Below are 17,358 nucleotides of genomic sequence, written 5' to 3'. Positions count from 1 at the left end.
TTTTGCTTAAAGGCTTGGCCCTTAGCACCTTGACGGTACAAGTAGAAGCTCTCACTTATTGTGAAAAACGAGTCAGTGGTAGGACATTGCCAACCTGAACAGAACCAGACGGTAGGTAAAGGGAGTTAAGCATTTATGTCCTCCCATGTGGCTACCAGTGCTTCTTATGGATCTTAGCTTGGTCTTGAGTTTCTTGGTTATCTGTTTAGCATAACCAGTTTCAAAGCTGCAGGCTCCTTCTTGCTGTAAGCCGTTTCTGTGAATGGCTCTGGGGGCGGTACAGGTTAGAACAGTACCTTTTTTTTCTTTTTGCTGAACAATGTTTCAGAGTTTCATTTGAATTAGTTTAGGTTCCTGCCCACATGGGACAGGAATAGAGATGGACGTGAATATCGTCTGTCACGTGCCTTGGATGTCAAGCGACATTGAATGCGGTACTGGAAAATTACTAACTCCTTCAGACAGTTTGAGTGACTGTTTGTGCTGTATGGTGGAGATAAAAAAGGTTGACCAGTGATGCGAGTGACTATAGCCAACAGGGTACAACAAGTCATCTGGGCCGACTATGTGGATGCCGAGGTTCCATTGCCTACACAGGATAGGACATTTTCCACTTGGGCTATGACAGTATTGTGGGCAGACGGTATTGTGTTGTCTCCTGTTGAGGATGGCAGAGCAGAGACTTGGTCCTCCTTACACACTTGCTCCAAGTATTGCCTCTTGGATGTTTGTGGACAGGAGGATGCCACCTTCACACGTACAATGTTGATGGGACCGTGGACAACCTACCGCTCTGTTCAAGAGTAGCTTTGGAACATCCCACTTATGTGTATTGGCCTGCCTGAGTGCAGAGGAAGGAAAAATTACTACTTACTGATAATTTCCCTTCCTCTAAGGAAAGCCGGCCAATCCATAACCTGTCCTCTGCTGCCGACTTGCCTATTAGTTCGTCCTTGTATAAGGACGATACAGAGTGGTGTTCCTGTTTACTTATTAAAAGACTGGTAAGTGTTATGACCAGTCCCTAAGTTCAGTGAATGTTAATTTACTTGTGCTCAATGTTCCAAATTGGTTGGAAGCCTGAGTGGTTGACTGTTAATCATGTTCAAGTCTAATCAGTTTGTCCACAGTTTGGCTTTTCAAGAGAATACCGGCAAGCTGATGTTGGGACAGGGCTATATGTCCGTGACGTCATCTTTACTCCATCTCCATCTGCTGGTAGAGGTATATAACCCACTTGTGTAGCTTGGCCTGCCTTCCTTAGAGGAAAGGAAATCATCAGGTAGGTACGGTAGTAATTTTTCCTTTTGATGGGCGGGATGAGTGAGAATTTCTGCATAAGAGTCTTAGATCCAGTGTAACAATCAATTACTCGGTTAAATGAAAGGGAGAATCATTTGGAGCGAGTGCATCTTGAACCTTTGAATAAACTACTGGTTTAATAATCTTCACAAGTCCAGGATAGGCCTCAATCCCCCTGCCTTCTTGGTGATTAGAAAGTAGCAGGAATAGACTTCCTGGCCATATTTATTTATTTATTTATTTAGTGAGTTTTATATACCGTCATTCGGTAAAGCCATCACAACGGTTTACAAAAGCCCAAAATGCAGGATTTTTAACAATTGAGCAAAAAGGGATAACAGGAAGTATATTAAACAAAGGAGAGATATTCATTTGCAAAGATATTAACTGGCCATTTGCACTACAGGTTGCACTAAGGGGTGCACAAAGGGGAGGGCCCCTTTGGCGCGCGATGCGTGGCACCTGGTGGCAGGGCGCCTTTCAACGGTCAGAGCTGCCCCTGGTGACGGGGGGGGGGGGGGGGGGGAGGGGCTTCCGATCGGGTCTCTCCCTCACATTGCAGTTCTGTTTTTTTTCCTTTTCAGTTACAGGTGATATTTTTTTTCTTCTCTTCTGTTCCCATGGCAATGGAGAAGTGCCGCAGGGCGCCCAAAGGTGGTGGGTGGGCTGCCAGTTCGAGGGCACCTGTGGTACAGGTTTGACCACTTTCTGAAGGAGGAGCAACTCCATCTGCAGTTGGGCAGACTAAGAAGGGTCAAAGTTGAAGACTGAAAACTGTTTGGTTACAGTGAAGGGTAAACAGTACCCATACACCACAATTTTCAAGACCCATCAGTCCTTGGTGATCCAGAGCCACTATGGAGGGAAGGACTGAACCCTTTCCCTTCCCCCACCACCAGAAGAGGTGAGAAGGTGGGTCTCAAAGTCATCAAAAACTGGTGCCCTGCTTGGACTGCATCTGCTGCTGAGCTTTGGACTGACACCATTCCCTCTGAGGACTTTGAGCAGGCAGCTGCTGCTGCTGAAGAGTATGAGGAGGGAGCTTGATGACTCAATAAAGAGCGGAAGGGATGCCTTTGGAATGGCTGCGGCATATAAGTGTTTTAAATAAATAAACAGTTGTTTGTAAGAAAAGTACTGGCAATGGGCAGGAACCTATTGGTCACTAGCTGCAACTGATAATTATAGTATAGATTGAAGTTCCTTGATCAAAAGCCATCATCTCTTTAATCTTGTCACCATACAAGCTGTCCTTTATACGTGGTACATCTGCGAGATGATCATGCACATAAGGCCACTTGCCTCTGGTTTGGCCTTCAGAACACTATAAAAGCAGCAGACATCCTGGCCACAGTACCAAAAGCTTCATATACAGAGCAAATAAGGTGCTTTTTGCATTTCTCCACATTTTCCACTGCTTGAAGAAGTCTGGCTGTTCTGAGTCTGACAATGCTGTTAAGGGTTTTAGCTTTTGGATACGTTGGTGAGCTGCAATCCAGACATTCAGCATGGAACCTTGGAAGACCTTTTTCCCAAGTGCATCCAGTGTCTTTGTGGTTTTCCCGAGGGATATGTTAGTGATTATAGATGTGTTAGCCCAGTTCATTGATTCCTCTACCACCGAGTGGTGCAGTAAATTGGATAAGCCCAAATCGTAAAGTGGACTTTATATTTCAAGTCCAGCTTCCTGCCACATCCTCATCTAAAGGTCCTGGAAAAGCCTGTGAACCAGAATAGCGACAGCATCATCTTGAGGGTGGAGAAATTTGAAGGAGTCCAAATTACCTGTTCTTTAGTCCTTTTCTTTCCTTACACTGTTGGCTAGAGTCTTTGCTAGCTTATTAAAAAATTTGGAATAGTAAAGATCTTGTGGAGGAGAGGTGTGCTGAGGCAAGTCCAAAAGGGGATCAGATGGAATATCCATGAAATCCTCCTTATCCCCTGACCATTGAAGGATGCTGAGCCATGATCTTGATGAGAAAACTGACTGAGGCGAAGGCCTCTATTGGTCCAAAGGTGAAATTTACAGGAGGAACTTGGAGTGGATGAAGCCTACTTCACTCTCAGAATAAGAATCCATTCTCTCATGATGGGTGCTTATTCTCAGTGTTGAAAGCTCTTGCGGTCAGATCCATTCTGGTGTGGAACTAGGAGAAAAGCCCCACTATGTGGGAGAATTTTCTCTGTATTGGATAGGAGAGGTTCTGATCTTCCTCCTCTGTTTTCAGGGCTTGAGGAAGCAAATTCTTCACTAACTCCAATAACTGAGCTTCAACTGGTTGAGGGACTCTCTGGACCAGAGTTGGAAGAAAAATATCTTCTGAGAGTCAGGGCTGCTGGTAAAGCAGAAAGAAGGAACCACAGAGTGGTACGAGGTGCTCCATGCCATTTGCTTCAACAAGTCCTGTTGATTAGCATCCCATTCCAAAGATGGTGCCAGCTCCTTTCAGGCCCCAGTAGGAACCACAGTAGTCTTGGATATCCATGCTGAAATGCTCCACTCAAACACCACTGATGGTGTCTTGGTCTTTCATGGATTGTACCGAAGGCTCCCTTGAGCTCTGCACTGAGGACTCTGATGACACCCTGATTGGCTCCAACTCTGGGTAAAACAGATGACTCTGTGCCATGAAGGACAATGGCAGCTGTGCCAGTGAGGTTAAGAACCATCTCAGTGTTGAAGAGAGCCCCACTGTAGTGGAGCCCTGTGGTGATAGTGCTGGGCTCTTCTTCAGCTCCAAGAGGAATGGCCCAAAATGGGGTCCCCTTTGTTGCTTCTGCACCTTTCTTGGTGCCTTAAGCCTCTGCGCCATACTTAGCCCATAACCTGAGTCAGATCTGAAGCCTGTCAGTCCACAGTGGGTGGAGACTTCCCGTGATTGTGGGATCAAGAGGAGGATGCTTCCCACTTCACCTTTTTATGCTGGGAGCTAGATGATACTTCGCTTCTCGAGCAGCTCTGATGCTCTGCCTCATGCCGAGGTTTGGAGCTTTTACTCACCGGCATCTTCAGTGCCTACGTTTCCAGATACAGTACTGCTGCACCTTGGGTGACATGCAACTACAGCTGTAGCATTTGAAGAATCCCTAACAATGGTAGCAGACAGTGTGTGATTTAATGGACATCTGGTGCCCACAGATGAAGGCAGTGAACCCGCTCATTGTGGGCTTTTTGGCTTTGGGCTTTTCCATGCTTCCTGGGGCTTTCTTTTCTTTTCCTCTCCCCCCCACCCCCTTTTTTTTTTTTTTTTTTTGCCTTTTCTGGAACTTAAAGGAAATATTTGAGAAGCTGCCAAGGCACAGGAGCAAAAATATTCAGGCAGTAAGTCAATTTGTGATACTAGGCCTGAAAAATAAAACACTTTATCGAGTGGAACAAATCCATGTGGTAGCTTGGATGAAAACAGACTGAGAGGTTTACGAGACAATGTGCATGTGTAGGAACTCCTACGAATTCTGAGAGAAATCTTTAATGAGTTCTGAGGGCTGGGTCTGTTGGTGCTGTCAGATGAAGTCACCCATGTATAATGGCTAATTTGCTTACTTTTCAGTGTGGAAAGCTTAGTACTATCTACTGTTGGAACTTAACAGTTAGAGATTAGTCTAACATTTCATTTTCTGGAATTAGCTTTGAGCAGGAGCTATTTCTAGCTTCTGTTCTTCCTCTGACTTTTGCTAACCTAGGTATTTCCATTTGATGATGAACGTACTGGCATATGTGCCAAGTCCATGTGACATACTGTACCAGAGCCAAAGCAACTTGTCCTCTTTCTGACACTGTATGCCTTTCAGGTTTCTGTACATGCATGTGGTTTAATGTGTCTATTCAGGTTTACTGTTATGGTAACTGTTGTATAACAGAAATACCCTTTCTCAAGCTACTTGGAACCGAAAGTTAATTATAACAGTTTGGATTTATGTAGCACCTTTTATCCCTTTTTATCCATAAGGATCCCAAATTCGTTACTGTTCAGTGGTTTAGAAATCTATATGTAGCTACATTTGTGGTGGCTGCCATGGCAGAACACATCTTGTGACTAATTTTCATAAAAGTTTCCATAGGAGAGAAAAGAGGAGGAACATTACTATCATTATTACTTAATTACAATTGGATAACTAAACTACTGGAAAATGCAGCTAAAGATCATACAGAGATCCTGTAGTAGAGACGATTTGATCTTGAGTTCTAGGAGTTCTCCAGTTAGAGCTAAATGATCAAACTATTAAGGACACATCTTCCACTTTAAATAGGTTAAAATAAATTCGTGAACCTGCAACACGATAGGGCCTACCGGCTGCCCTCTGAACGCTGCCCATCGCCCCTCCTCCCCTCGAGCGAGGCCCGCCCAGCGGAGACGTCGGCAACACGCCCAGGAGCCCTAAAGGGCAGGCGCAGGCCCACCTCACCTCCTCTTGACGGCTGCACCACACGCTCTGCGCTACCGGCACCGACCTGCCAGTGCCCAGAGCATCCCCGGACCACCTGCAACACGCTAGGGCCCACCTGCAGCCCTCTGAACCCTGCCCATCGCCCCTTCTCCCCTCGAGAGTGAGGCCTGCCCACCGGAGACGTCGGCAATGCGCTCAGGAGCCCTAAAGGGCAGGCGCAGGCTCCCCACACCGGGCGTCACGCACCGAAGGAGTGTGACAAAGGGGCCTGCCCCTTGGTGCGCCCCTTAGTGTTTCCCCCCATCGACGAATCTCGGAACGAGTATACAAGGGATACTCCAGCCACACTAACATCTCGCCTCCTCACTCCAGATACTAAGAACCATCGTTACCTCAGCACCGCACGGCCGGTGCTGATCCGCTGGGATCAGAAGCGCACGAGAGCCCCCGACGACAGCTAACCCAGCCGCTGAAGACACCACAGAGACCAGCTCGAAGCCCGCTCTGAGGCCCGCCCCCCCCCCCGGTAAGCTCATCGAGATGCGCCGCTGCCAGACAAAAGCACAGGCTAACTCACCCGCTCTCTCTTTCAGTTCGATCGTCCCACGCAGCAGCTCTGCGGCTGGCGCTGATCTGCCAGGATCAGGAGCGCACTAGAGCCCCCAACGATTGCTAACCCAGCCGCTGAAGATTCCACCGAGACTAGCTCGAGGCCCGCCCTGAGGCCCACCCCCGGTAATCTCAACGAGATGCGCCACCGCCAGACAAAAGCTCAGGCCGCAAGCGCTGCATGCCTGGCATCACCCCTTTGTTTCTCCCCTCAGGCTACTATCTCCTCCTCCACCAGAACTCCCGAAACCCATATCACAGAGACCTCTTCCCATTCCCCCACACCTGAACAACCACACCAAAAAGCCAACACCAACCCCACCATTCAAAATAACTCCTGAATCTCTCTTGAACTCACCAGAAACCAGAGACAACCCCACATATACGCACTCCCCACATGTTCAAATTCTATCTTACCAACATCCCTTTCCTATTCCCTACCCACCACATGGAGCGCAGACATACAACAACAAACCAGAACTCGTCCTAGGCGATTTCAATCTACACATAGATAAAACACCCCCCCACCTCCTAGATACCATGACAGCAATGGGCTTCTGACAAATAATCAACACTCCTACCCACAAGTCTGGACAAACCCTAGATTTAATTTTTATCAATGAGCAAATATCATAGACCAATCCACCCTTGATTTCCACCATTCCATGGTCCGACCACAAACTTATCCAAACAAACCTACAACTGGAACACCCACTCCCAGATACACACATACAAAACAGGTTCATAGAATTCACCAAACTATGCACAAGCAACGAACTAACGGAAATACTACCAGACAAACTAAAAGCCCTAAACAAGAATGACGCAAACTCTGCAACAAACTCATGGATCTCCATCAATTCAGAATTAGCAAAGATCAAGGGTCCAACCATCAAAAAAGAAATAAAGTTAAACAACAAGTACAAAGCCCCTTGGTACATCCCAGAGCTAAAAAACACCAAATACCTACTAAGACAAGCTGAAAAGAAATGGAGAAAAAACCCCTCCCCCCTCCTAAAGGACAGATACAGAACCATTCTATACATGTACAGAACTGACACAAAAAAAGCCAAACGCGACTACTATGCTAAAAGGATCCATGAATACCAATTTAACCCTAAAACCCTATTTGCATTCGTTACAGATTTGATGCAACCATAAGAATATAAGAACAGGCCATACTGGGTCAGACCAAGGGTCCATCAAGCCCAGCATTCTGTTTCCAACAGTGGCCAATCCAGGCCATAAGAACCTGGCAAGTACCCAAAAACTAAGTCTATTTCATGTTACCGTTGCTAGTAATAGCAGAGGCTATTTTCTAAGTCAACTTAATAGCAGGTAATGGACTTCTCCTCCAAGAATTTATCCAATCCTTTTTTCAACACAGCTATACTAACTGCACTAACCATGTCCTCTTGCAACAAATTCCAGAGTTTGTGTACTGAGTGAAAAAGAACTTTCTCCAATTAGTTTTAAATGTGCCACATGCTAACTTCATGGAGTGCCACCTAGTCTTTCCATTATCTGAAAGACTAAATAACTGATTCACATCTACCCGTTCTAGACCTCTCATGATTTTAAACACCTATCATATCCCCCCTCAGCCTTCTCTTCTCCAAGCTGAAAAGTCCTAACTTCTTTAGTCTTTCCTCATAGGGGAGCTGTTCCATTCCCCTTATCATTTTGGTCGCCCTTCTCTGTACCTTCTCCATCGCAATTATATCTTTTTTGAGATGCGGCGACCAGAATTGTACACAGTATTCAAAGTGGGGTTTCACCATGGAGCAATACAGAGGCATTATGACATTTTCCGTTTTATTCACCATTCCCTTCCTAATAATTCCCAACATTGTTTGCTTTTTTGACTGCCGCAGCACACTGAACCGACAATTTCAATGTGTTGTCCACTATGATGCCTAGATCGCTTTCTTGGGTGGTAGCACCTAATATGGAACTTAACATTGTGTAACTATAACATGGGTTATTTTTCCCTATATGCATCGCCTTGCACTTATCCACATTAAATTTCATCTGCCATTTCGATGCCCAATTTTCCAGTCTCACAAGGTCTTCCTGCAATTTATCACAATCTGCTTGTGATTTAACTACTCTGAACAATTTTGTATCATCTGTAAATTTGATTACCTCACTCGTCGTATAGCCATCCACCAATACACCTTCTCAAGAAAACCCTATGAGAATCTGTGAAGAACTCGCCCACTATTTCAACTACAAGATCACCAGGATAATCACAACGAACCCACACACGAACAAGACGCCCCCCAAACCACCACATTCATCTACAACCACATGGACTCAATTCGAAACAGTTGCCTCAGCAGAAGTCGAAACAATCATCCAAAAACGTAACCCCCGCTGCACACCCCCTCGACCTACCTACTGAGACAAGCTGAAAAGAAATGGAGAAAAACCCCCTCCCCCCTCCTAAAGGACAGATACAGAACCATTCTATACATGTACAGAACTGACACAGAAAAAGCCAAACGCGGCTACTATGCTAAAAGGATCCATGAATACCAATTTAACCCTAAAACCCCAACATCATCACCAGACCTATAGCAGACATCATTAATCTATCTCTTGAACAGGGCACCTTTCCAAACACCCTCAAATGTGCCGTCATCAAGCCAACTCTGAAAAAACCCCATCTCGACAAGTCCAATCCATCAAACTGCAGACCCATCTCCAACCTTCCTTTCATAGCCAAGGTCCTCGAAAAAATTGTCAACCAACAACTCACTGAACACCTGGAAAACCAAAAGATACTATTTCCATCATAACACAGCTTCAGAAAACACTTCAGCATGGAAACGCTACTCCTCACCCTCACCGACTCCATCCTCAAAGGCCTTGACAGCGGCCACTCCTACCTGCTGATCCTCCTAGACATCTCAGCTGCCTTTGACACCGTCAACCATGAAACACAACTAAACAGACTAAGTGAAATTGGCCTATGCAACACCACACTCAAATGGTTTAAATCATACGTATCAAACCGTTCCTACAAAGTCAGACTGAATGCATCAGAATCCAAGCAAATCCCCCTTCCACACGGTGTACCTCGAGGCTCCTCTTATCAACCCTCTTCAACATCTACATCCTACCCCTTTGCACACTGCTGTCCGAACTAAACCTATCCTATTTCATATACACAGACGATGTTCAGATCCTGCTTCCTCTAAAAGAGACCATTGCAAACATCATAAAACTCTGGGACACACATCTCCAGAAGATAATCCAACTACTTTCACATATATCACTCTACCTCAACCATAAGAAAACCGAAATCCTACATATAACTAACAAATTCACCACAGCGCTCAGCCTCAACCACTCAACATCAGAGTTAAAATAAATAAATAAATAAATAAATAAAATAGCCCCCATAGTCAAAGACCTAGGCATCATCATAGATGATGATCTAAACCTGAAAAAACACATCAACTCAATAATAAAAGATAGATTCTTCAAACTTCAGATTCTAAAAAGAAAGTCAAACCACTTCTCTACAACCACGACTACCGAACTGTTCTTCAAGCGCTACTGTTCTCCAAACTTGACTACTGATATGCCCTCCTGCTGGGCCTCCAGTCCATCTCCCTCAGACCACTGCAATTACTACAGAACGCTGCGGCAAGATCACTCTCAAACTCTAAAAAATCTGATCATATCTCACCAATACTCAAAAACCTACACTGGCTACCCATCCCACACAGAATACAATACAAAGTGCTAACTCTCATCCACAAAGCACTATACTATGACAAGTTTGACTGCTGAGCATGGCCTTCCATTTCCACATTCCTCAAAGAAACCTCCGATCCACTAACACTGGACTCATCCCAATACCCTCACCAAAAATGACACACCTGACCTCAACACGGGATCGCGCTCTAACGATAGCAGGTCCCTTGCTCTTTAACAGCCTTCTGTCTCAACTAAGACTGGACCCCACAACTCATTCCTTCAAAAAACCCCTCAAAACATGGCTTTTCAAAAAAGCATTCCCGTCAGTTACCTAATCCCCCCCCCCCCCCCCCCCCCCCCTACCAACTTTGGTCCACAGCTTCATCCTCCTGGAGGCCCCAGTTTTGATGGAGCAAGCCAGTAGCTCAAGCAAAGAGGGCCGAAGTGGTGCACCATTGTGCAGTCGCATGTGTTCGGCATGGCATTCCGCACAGGGTGTCAGGCGTCCAGCAGCAGTGGTGAGTAAAAGGGGCCCAGGAGTTGGATGAGTGGCAGGGCACGTGATCGGCGAGTTCCAGAGGGCAGCAAATGCACCAAAAGCAATTGTTAATTTGATGTGGAAGGCCCGCATACAAAAGACCCCATCTGTATTAATGGCGATAGATGCGGAGAAAGCCTTCGATAGGGTTCATTGGGGATTCCTGTTTCAGGTATGCAAAAAGTAGGTTTAGGGGAGAACTTTTAGACCTGGTTCCCAGCTATGTATGCATCGCCCAGGGCCTGTATCAAGGTCAGTGGATCATACTCTAATGTTTTTGAATTGGGCAGAGGCACCCAGCAGGGGTGCCCCCTCTCCCCTCTTCTTTTTGCTTTGTTCATGGAACCCCTTGCATCTACTATCAGGCATAATGATGACATAATGATAATATAAAATTTCGTTATTTGCAGATGACATCCTTTTCTCAATAACCCACCCACAGTTAAAGTTGCCGATATTGGTGTGGGAACTCGACCGTTTTAGTGCGATTTCGGGCTTTAAAGTTAATATGACTAAGTCAGAAATATTAAATGTCTCACTTACTGAGGATCAAGCCGTCAACCTTCAGGCTCATTTTCCCTTTAAGTGGGCCTCATACAGTATAAAATACTTAGGGATACAACTGGGGGCGGATTAGACGCAACTATTTAAATTGAACTATATCCTGCTGATGGCAAAAACTGCTAAGGACCTGGATATTTGATGCCCATATACAATTTCATGGCTGGGGAAGGTGGCGGTTATTAAGATGAAAGTACTCCCGAGATGGCTATATCTTTTTCAGACACTCCCAATAGAAGTCACAGCCAAATTCTTGAAATCCTTACATATTAAGGTTTTTCATTTTATTTGGCGGAAACGACCACCTCGAGTAGCGAGGACGATATTGTGCCATCCCAAGAGTCTGGGGGGACTGGCCGTGCCCAATTTTTTCCATTATTAAAATGCGGCTCAGCTAAGGGTAGTTATAGAATGGTCCTCTCGTACTGTCCAGAAACAGTGGATAACTATTGAACAAACGGAAGCTAGAGGCACTACCTTATATAACAGACTGTGGGGTCTACCAATGAAAGATGAAGCCTGTCTGGTATCTAATCCCTTTACCTTGTTGACATTTAAAATCTGGAACCGATGCAGGCTTATACTGACTGGACATAAAATGGTATCGCCACTTCTACCCCTAGGTATATATAAAGGGGGCTATTTAGTAACCACTTTGGGTAATATCTTCCATAAATGGCTCCAGAGTGGCATATGGTGTTGTGGACAATTAATAGATAGCTCGAAGCTGATTTCTTTCGCTGACCTTCAACTGTAATATAACTTGCCCGACATTGAATATTTTCATTACCTCCAGGTGCACCATTGTCTTAAAGATAGCTTTCTAAACGACCACGTGATTCGGGAGAGGACAGAATTTGAAGACTTGTGTTTTAAATCTGTTGTAACTAAGGAGTTTATTTCCAAGATCTATACATGGCTAGGGCTTCGGCCTAGTGCTCTTAGTCCCCATCAAACGCAAAGGGAGGGGGATTGGGGCTGTAAGTGGTCCGAACAACAATGGACCCGCTGTTTTACGAACATAGCCAAAAGTTCTATTTCGGCTAACATTATTGAGACTAATTATAAATTAGTATACCGCTTAAGTTAAGCAGAATGTACTCAACTAGAGATAATAAATGCTGGAGGAAGTGTGCAATGGAAGGATCATTCCTTCATGTATGGTGGTCCTGCCTTAGGGTAATACCATTTTGGAAATGGATTGATGGAATGCTTCTATGGATGACTGATTTAACCATTCCCTTTCCCTCTGAAATGTATTTGCTGTCAGCCTATCCTTCGACATGGTCATCATGTCTGAGGATTTTAGTTAACCATATTTTATGTGCAGCAAGGCAAGAAATTGTGGCACACTGGCATAAGGAACTGCCGCCTACAGCAGAGGCAGTCATGAAAAGACTATGGTTGGTGCATTACTGGTATTATTTGACGGCAACACAGAAAGACACTGTAGCCCATCACACTCGAATATGGGAACCTTTTCTATGTTGGTATAAGACATTTTGAGGTTTGGAACCCTTGGTCTGGATAAATATTTGGCAGGGTGGGTGAAGTTTTGGGAAACCCTTGACACTGGGAATCAATGGATGATGGAGTTTGGAAATACTTGAAGGTTAGTTCCACAGCAGTCAGAAAGGATGTACGAAGAGGCCTAGGGTGCTTGAGAGAGGAGGGAGGGTGGGATGGGATGGGATATATGGGGATAAAATGTACCTTGGCTGGGCATGACTACTGTATATGGATCATTGATAACTATTGATGTACACTGATGTTCTGTTTTATCATGTTGTGGTCGTGAATGCTATTGCCAATAAAAATTTAATTTGAAAAAAAAAAAAAGCACCAAACAGCGGTGAGCATATGGGGCCCAGGCATCAGACAAGTAACAGGGCATGCGAACAGAGAGTTCAAGAGTGCAATGAAAGCACCCATCAGGGAGTTCCAGAGGTACACCAACTGATGGGGAAAGTATTGTGAATTTTGCCAGTGCATCAGGCGTGGCAGATTCACAGTTTCTCCGGCTATGCTGAGGTGTAAGATATGATACCTTTACAGTCAGTGGGGGGTGCAAATAGGGGGAGTCGACTCAAGCCAAAGAAAAGGGGAGGGGACAGACACACTTCCAGAGACTGTGAGGCATCATTACACAGGCACGTGGCAAGGCTGAGCTTGTCCAACAGCAGCTGCAACATGTTGCAGAACATGTTCAGCACCAGTTACCAGCTTCCAAAGTGATTCCAGACCATAATTTGTGGTCAGACAGCTCTGGCAATGCCAGTGGCTCTCAGATTGGTTAGGATGTCGCTCTACAGATGAGCAGCTAACTAACGGGCCAATACAGTAAAAGTCGCGGGAGAGCGGGCGAGCACCCGCTCTCCCGTCGTGCACACAGACCACTCTCCTGTGCGCGCGATTTAGTATTCAAATGAGGGCCCGCGGTAAAAAGAGGCGCTAGGGACACTAGCGCGTCCCTAGCGCCTCTTTTTTGACAGGAGCAGCGGCTGTCAGCGAGTTGGACAGCCGACGCTCAATTTTGCCGGCGTCTGTTCTCAAACCCGCTGACAGCCACAGGTTCGGAAACCGAACGCCGGCAAAATTGAGTGTCCGGTTTTCAACCCGCGAGCCACGGGCTGATTTTAAATTTTTTTATTTTTTATTTTAAATTATTTTTTACTTGTGGGACCTCCGACTTATTATCGCCATGATATTAAGTCAGAGGGTGTACAGAAAAGCAGTTTTTACTGTTTTTCTATACACTTTCCCGGTGCTGGCAGAAATTAACGCCTACCTTTGGGTAGGCGCTAATTTCTGAAAGTAAAAATTTATTTACTGAATCGCGCAGGAATAACTAATATGGCCATCAACATGCATTTGCATGTTGCAAGCTCTATTAGTTTCGGGGGGGTTGGCCGCGCGTTTTCAACGCACTATTACCCCTTACTGAATAAGGGGTAAAGCTAGCGCGTCAAAAACGCATGTCCAAACGCGGGTTAACTGTATCGGCCCATAAGTAGAGTCAAGCCTGTGGGCAGGGCCTCTTACTAACTCTTCTTTTTTTTTTCCACGACATTCAATGGGCATCTGGTCCAGACTGCGCCACTGGCACGCCTGTGCAACAGATGCAGCACCCGACTTACACCTGGGGCCTAAGAACCTGCCCTCATCTCAGCGAAATGTCTCTTGCTGTGGCAGGAAATATGCTGCAGAGGATCCCTATCGTATCCCAGTTATTTTGGTTCTGGTCCTTATCCTTCCCCTTCCCAATCCTATGGGTACTGGCCAGTGCCCACATCTAGGACATATCCGGCTGTTACTCAAGGTGAAGTTCATGGAACTGGATTGACTGCAGTAACTCATGCGGAGAGTAAACTCCTGCCAGCTCTTCCCCTGTAGCACTCAGCAGTTCAGGAGTCTTTGCTGCACTTGGGTCCTTCAGCCTCAGTTCTCAGCGAAGCATCAGAGGCAGAGGGGAAAGCTGGACCTCAGCCATGCCAGCTACCATTGCTCCAAGGGACAACGCAAAGAACTCAGGTGTTAGAGCATCTCAGGGTGAGTCATTAGAGGATGTGGGTGGCAATGCCAATTCCAGCACGGAGGCGGCACCAACAAAGTCAGGTAAACAAAGGGCCAAGGCAAAGCACAAGAACAGGTCTGACCAAGTTTGGACAGCTCCTCTAATTTCTCTGATTCTGAGAGCTCCTCCAAAGATATCCCAAATAGGCAGTCATGACATCCAGGGAACCCCCCAGCTTTGACTACCTTATCTCAGCTGTGGAAGAGTGTATCCAGGGCCCTACAGAAAAGAGATTAGGAAGAGAACATAGATATTTTCTGAATTATGGAAGGGAGGGGTGACAAAAAGAGGAATAAAAAGAGAGATGAGGCACCAGGAATAGACAAAAGGGACCTGAGGACTATAATTAACTGGACAAGGGCATTTTTTCAAATAAGTGTTATTAGCCAGGACAATCCTGCTTAGTGTACAGCTCCATGTTAAGTTATGCAGATACCATTCTCGAGGCATACAAGGAGTATGACGGTTGGACATGGTTGAACTATGATGAATGTTTCAGGGACATAATGGAGGAGAATCATTTCATGTTGTGGGGTACACAGGACGTTGGTTAAAGCTTAAACAGATGACTAATAAGGCAAGATCTCTTCTGCAGCCTACACAAAGGCAAGAGCACCAAGCAGTGACTGCAGCATGGCAGGCCTCAGGGATCAGTAATAGTAATACTTGCTGGAGATATCTTGCAACTTCCAGGACTGCAAGTTCAAACATGCTTATTCTGTTTGTTCTGTTCACCATCCAGTGAGTAGATGCTCGAATAAGAGTATCGCAGAGTACAGCCAAATCGAGATAAGTCTTTTGAATTTTGCAAAAGCTCCATCTCTGATATATTTTAGTGCCATGTGTGCTTCGCTTGCTCATTATCCAAGAAAGAATGAGAGACAAAAATTGGCAGAAAGTTTCCGAGAACTGTTCATTCTTTTCAAGGCAGGATGGCAGGCCCATTCTGTGCTTCCACCATTCAGTGATATGATGCTGTCGCCTTTGGCAGTTGTCCCTAAAAAAGCGCCAGGTAAATTTAGGTTCACACAGAATCTGTCATGCCTGCAAGGAGCATCAGTAAATGATCGCTTGCCAGCTGATGAGTGTACAGCTCAATAGATATCATTCGACAGTGCAATAACCTTATTGTGGGATTGCGGTCAGGGTGCTCTTATGGTGAAAATGGATATCAAATCTGCATTCCGGCTTCTGCCTGTCCGTTCATGCAGTTTCCCCTTGTTGGGTTTCCAGTTTCGCAACATGTACTATTTTGATAAATACATGCTGATGGGGTGTGCAATCTCATATTTCTACTTCAAACTTTTTAGTTCCTTTCTGCACTGACTTATGATCCATAGAGTGGACTTAGATAAAATCATCCATCACCTCGATTTTCTGTTTGTGGGGCCACGCAAGTCACAAGCATGCTCTTTGCTGCTGCATGCATTCCATGATGTCTCCAAGGAGGTTTGTGTGCCTCCTCTTCATGACAAAACAAAACGCCCATCTACAGTAATTAAATTTTTGAGAACAGAACTCAATTCAGTCAAAATGGTGTCAAGATTGCCATGTGACAAGCTTCAGAAGCTCTGATCTCTGTTACATCATGTATTGCTGGCCAAGAAGTTGAAATTATCCAGTATTCAGTCTCTCATCGACAGCCTGAATTTTGCATGCAGAGTTATCCCAGTGGGGAGGGCATTTTTACAAAGATTAACAGCAACAACTGTGGGCAGCAGTAAACCTCCATCATTTTATCAGGATTACACAGCTTGTCAAAGTTGACTTGGCTATATGGGTATCTTTCCTTGAGAAATTTAATGGCATTTCTATCTGGGAGGAACCACCAATCTCCAGCCATACCTGAGCATATACTCGCCTCTGGAGGGTGGGGTTTTATGGTCTATTGTCAGGGCTCCTGTTGCACTGTTCCTTGACATACAATATGGATGGAGGTGGGATTGATACAGAACATTACTTTTCTCAAATTATTCCCCATTGTAGTCACACTGGTTATTTAAAGTAAAAAGCTTTGAAACAGATATTTTGTATTTGTATTTTCTTAATCGCTCACACACAGGCCCTGAGCGATTTACAAAATAAAATATACATAATAATTGCAGACAGACAAAATACAAAACAATAACCAGAAACTATGTTGGAAGCTGAAATCTTAAAGTTCAAAGCATCACTTTATGCAAACATTAGACCCATCAGAAATTATTTTAATGCTGTTTAAGTGTATTAGTAGACTCCATTAGTCTCAATGCTGCGGGCATGGTGGTCCACATAGCAGGCGCAGCCACCGAAAAAGCAGTCTCTTGTTGCTGATAGTCTGGCTGATCGTACTGTAGGCATCTCGAGGATTCCCCTTTCTTGAGATCTTAAGCTTCTAGTAGGTTGGTATATCCATACCCATAACAGGAATTTTATCCAGGGCAGAGAAGAAATACGGAGAAGTTTGTGTTAGGAACAGTATTTTTGACTGTACTCTATAGCAGGCAGGTAACCATTGAAGATGATAAAGGGTAGATGTAATGTGGTCAGTGGTCAGAATGCTTTTTACCACTAATCAACCAAGCTGTTGAAGGGACTTTTACCACTAATCAACTGAGCTGTTGAAGGGACTTCAGTGCAGAGTCCAGAAGACCAAGATAGATGGCATTGCAGTAGTCCAAGGTAGGCAACACTGATG

At 45.1% G+C, this 17,358-nt stretch overlaps 1 protein-coding gene across 2 annotated transcripts in view; it reads left to right on the top strand.

The window, feature by feature from the left end:
- The window catches only part of CFAP97 (cilia and flagella associated protein 97), a 238,557-nt gene that overhangs the window by 151,576 nt on the left and 69,623 nt on the right, over positions 1–17,358 (top strand). The gene's annotated exons all lie outside the window — the stretch shown is intronic.

Source organism: Rhinatrema bivittatum, chromosome 1 (genome assembly GCF_901001135.1).
Source record: "Rhinatrema bivittatum chromosome 1, aRhiBiv1.1, whole genome shotgun sequence".
Taxonomy (NCBI): Eukaryota; Metazoa; Chordata; class Amphibia; order Gymnophiona; family Rhinatrematidae; genus Rhinatrema; species Rhinatrema bivittatum.
This window is presented reverse-complemented; position numbering and strand designations above follow the sequence as displayed.